The 4,654-nt window shown below is 42.4% G+C and overlaps 1 non-coding gene across 1 annotated transcript; it reads left to right on the plus strand.

The window, feature by feature from the left end:
- The first annotated feature begins 316 nt into the window (after positions 1-316).
- TRNAC-ACA (transfer RNA cysteine (anticodon ACA)) lies at positions 317-390 on the plus strand. Its single transcript has one exon. It is a non-coding gene; the product is annotated as a tRNA-Cys (tRNA).
- Positions 391-4,654: the final 4,264 nt, after the last annotated feature.

Here is a 4,654-nt window from a genome sequence, read left to right on the forward strand (position 1 = left end):
GAGTCCTCATCAGAAACTAGCTCTGTTGACACCTTGAGCTTGGACTTCCAGCCTCCAGAACTAAGAGAACTGAGAGAATATAAATTTCTGTTAAGTAACCCAGCCTGTGATACTCTGCTATGGCAGCCCAAGCAGTCTGATATATGGACCACCTAAATTTTTGCATATCAAAGGGAACCATACTTCATTGGTCATGGAATCCAGTGAGGCAAAATACTCCATTCTGCCCACTTGCACTGGCCTCTCATCTCCTCTTTATTGACTATGATTTACTCTCCAAGCCCAGTTCCAATTTCACCACTGGGCAACCTCCCAATTCTCTGGTGGCTCAGATGGTAAAGCATCTGCCTACAATGCAGAAGACCCAGGTTCAATCCCTGGGTCAGGAAGATCCTCTGGAGAAGGAAATGGCAGTGTTCTTGCCTGGTAAATCTCGTGGATGGAGGAGCCTGGTAGGCTACATTCCATGGGGTTGCAAAGAGTTGGACACGCCTGAGCAACTTCACTTCACTTTATCTTCCCTCTTCCCTAAAGGAATTCACTCTTTAGGAATTCAACCTCTCTGTTCTATAATCCCATGTTTTTATTATTACCTCTCCTAGGGCCAACACATTAGAATTTTGAACTCACCCCAGCTCTTATCAATGCTGAGTATACAGCAAGCACTTAATAAATGTTTGTTGATTGATGGGTTACTTATCCTCAAAAATTAGATAAAAACTATTTAGTTTAATTTGCTTCTATACTTACAACATATTCTGAGAACAGATGAAAATTCAGGGCAAACAGTTGATTATCATAACACAGATGTGACTTTCCAGCCTTTACTATACCCTCCACAATATTCACTCAAGACCATCTCCAGCCCTGGAATGGCTGCAGAGTAGAGGTGAAAAGTTGTCGACCCCACAACTACTCTTACTAAAGCTGCCAGAACAACCACCATGTTAGAATTCTGAAGGTGGAGTGGCCTTTGAATAACTTTGGCAAATCAAACCTACCAACCCTTAGATCCCTTGCAATTCCATCCATTTAGACATTGTCTAAGACAATGGGACCACAGCAAGCTGTGTTCAGGTCTAAAAATGTGTCCGAATGGCAGCTTTTATAATTGAAAGCAATAGCTGCTTCTCCAAAATGAACTTGTGATGCTTAACAGGCTTTCCACAGCAAACACTATTAAAACAATTCCCTTGAACCTTGCATTTTACTGTTAAAACCACTGGTAGAGTTAACTTTCCCTTTTTCTTGAAGACTATATCACCTTTAAAACAAGCTCATCATCGACTAATCCATTTCCAAACCCAGTTTGGGAATCTGGGTTAAGCACAGTATAACAGAGTGAGACTGTGGCTTGATGGAGTGAGAGATCCTTCTTTATCTTAATTGGCAGAGTCCTCACAAGGGAAGACAGAGCACCGGTTCTAACTCTAATTTGTCTTCCTCACATGAATAATTCATGCTGCTTCTACACCACCAGCCACTACAACAGTAGGGGATGGTCTCTACAAGTGGATCACTGGCTGAAAAAAATGTCCCTCTCTGCCCAGCAGGAAGCTTTGGCATCTGTGTAAGTGAGAATTCTTCCTCAAGGTCAGGTTGATGGCCACTGAATGTTAAATTAGGGTATTGGGAATTTGATATTAGGAATTCCCAACTTATTGTATTTAACTAAGGCTGGCATGCCTCAATATTTAACCTTTAAAGAAATGCAAGCAGCTTTCTAAAAATAGAAGAATATGTCAGGTGAACAGTTTGAGGATATGTATATTTGAAGGTTTTACAGTCCTGCATATATCTGAAAATTGAATAGATAGAGTGATTTTTTTTGTTTTAAAACACCTAATGCTTTGTTAGGGGCAATGTGAATGAATGAATGAACAAATTAACAGATTTATAAATGGGGCTCTGTACAGATGTAGCTACACCAAAGCCCAACTGGTAAGTTTGCATTCAGTTGGCTTGTTTGTTTGGTGAGATTGTTGCCAAAGCAGAGGGTCTGACAGTTTCAACTAAAGGGATAAACTGATATAAAGATATGGGTATCTCCACCAGCTCTCTTCTTCTAGGTTTTGAAAAAAGTCTGAAGAGCAGGTCATTTAGTTTCAGCATTTGGAGCATATGTTTTCTGACAGTTGATCTACTACACACCTGAGTTGTTTTCAACATCTTCTTCCTGAATATGGGCAAGCATCATACAGACTGTGTCTGCCATTAAACAAAGACTGGGAACTGGGAAATCAAAGAATCCAGTGTGACTGAGGGAAGTTAAGGCAGAAGAGGCTGGTAGGAGTGTTTTTAGGGCAGGACAGAGGCATGGGGTGCCCCTGGGAACCAGGCAAAATCCAGGCCACTGCACGCTACGAGAGAACTCAGGGAGGCTGCAGAAGGGGAAGCTAAGACAGGCCAGAAAGGAAGAATTTGTAGTAGATGACCTTATGAGATTTTAGGCTTTAGAAAGACAGAGAAAAAAGTGGTAAAAGGAAGAACTTTAGTGGGTTTTATTGAAGTTGAAAATAATAGTTTGGTAGTTTGAGGTTTAAAAAAAAAAAAAGAAAAACCAGAAACAAATGTAGGTGCACACCTATGTACACACACTCACACTCACACATGCCATGTTGTACACCCATACAAAGTGAAATGCACTTTCCTCTCTTCTCTTCAAGCAAAGAAAACATCTGTGAGTAAGGGTAACTCTCCTCACCTCACCCACCCAAAAAAGGAGGTGACCATGTGTGTGGTTAAGATGGAGGAGCAGGGCCACCAGAAAGGTGGATGCCCTGCACCCCACCTGTCAGAGCCCAGGGGACCAGGGACAGGACACCAGAACCTCTACTATGGCTGCTGCAGAAAATTCAAAACTACAGATCGTGGGAGCAAGCAGAAACCCAGGTGACATCAGGCTGCAAATCCCACTCAGACAGTTTGAGTCCTGAAACCTCAACGTTGTCTAGAACGTCATCTGGTTCTCCAGCCTGTGTGGTTCAGGCAAACACAGGAAAACCACACATGTACAGAAGAAGGCAAAGCTCTTCAAGTGGCAATTCAAGTTCCCTTCAAGAGGGAACAGAAAGAGGGGGAGGAGAGGGAATTATAGTTCAGATATGAAAATGGAAAGTAACTGAAATAGCGGAGAGAACTAAGACCCAGAAATGATGCCACTGGCAAACACAACCCACTCCAGTGTTCTTGCCTGGGAAATCCCATGGACAAAGAAGCCTGGTGGACTACAGCCCACGGGGCCACAAGAGTCGGACATAGCTTAGCGACTAAACCACCAACCACCAAAGGGTAGCTATGTCTAGTAATTATCATTATTCCCCAGGCTCCACATTGACCAGGAACTTATCCAAATTAGTTTAGTTTCTCCAAACTAATCAGGAACCACATTCTCCTGAGTTGATCTGCTAAGGTGTAGAACTGGAAGCAATTCTCATTTTCTGTAAATATGTGGGCCTTTTTATCCAGAGAATACAGACTCTCACGGTATGAATAAAGTCAAAAGAATGTAAACACTGTCTCTAATTCTCCCTAGTGAGGGGGACAAAGTAGAAAGTCCTTATCCAAAGAGAGTAGGGGGAAGGTTGCACTTCTCACTGTTTTAAGCAGAAGATTTCAAGATAAGAAGGTGGAGTTGTTCTACACAGGGCTGAAATGTACAGTCACGCAGTTTGTAAAGTGCAAGAAGGTCCCCTGGCTGAACAGGTGAGTGAGAGATGAAATCCAGTCTTGGCAGGACCACAACTACTCAGATGAAGAGGTGTCTCTTCCATTACTGAAAGGTAGTATATGTTTGCCTCTCTACATACCTGTGAAGCTGGGGTGACCCAAAGTCTATGACTTTTCCTAATTCTCAAAAATGTGCCACATAACCCAGTGGTGGTCCTGCTTTCCACAGGTCAAGTGGCCCAAGAAACCAGAGTTGCTCCAGAGTTGAGATGCAAGGAACAGTCCTCTATCGGCGGTCTTCAGAAAGTGTAGTTGTAGCCACCTGGACAGCCTTGTTGTATGACCTGTTGCCTCAGGCCTCCAGAGAGAAACTGACTCTTTCTGTTTATCATGTGAATTCAGTTTGACCTAGATTCATTTGGAGCAGGTTAGGAATTCAGGAGCTAAAGCTGCCCACCCACAAGTGGCTCACTAATTTTTTTTAAGATAATACTTAAAATTCAAACAAAACTATCCATTTGCCTCAGCCAGCACTGCATTAAGGTCTGTATGTTCCAGCTAGTTTAGAGGATAAGCTGGTAACCATGGGGGAGAAAGGTCTATAACAAAGCATCACTTATGTGGGGAGTCCAGGCCTCCAAAAGGGATTATTCTATGTACCCCACCCCTATACCTCCTTATCCTTACCGCCCTAAGTAGCTTTAAGTCCTGTTCTCCTATTTGGGTGTCCATCCTAAAAAAATAGGCTATCCTACTTGTTAAGATACCTTGAACCTTTTATTTAGCTGCCTCGTATTTAAGCTTTTTCTTACATCAAAGGGGCTTAATATCTCCTGTTCAATATTTCCCAAAAGGATAAAATTAGGTAACTATATGACAATGTTTTGTCACCCACAGATGAAGAATCACTTCTTGCTTCCTAATCACTCCGTGCTTCCTTTGTACAACTGTTTTCTTCAAACATTTTCTGTGAATCAAATTCAGA

Source organism: Bos taurus, chromosome 3 (assembly GCF_002263795.3).
Source record: "Bos taurus isolate L1 Dominette 01449 registration number 42190680 breed Hereford chromosome 3, ARS-UCD2.0, whole genome shotgun sequence".
NCBI lineage: Eukaryota > Metazoa > Chordata > Mammalia > Artiodactyla > Bovidae > Bos > Bos taurus.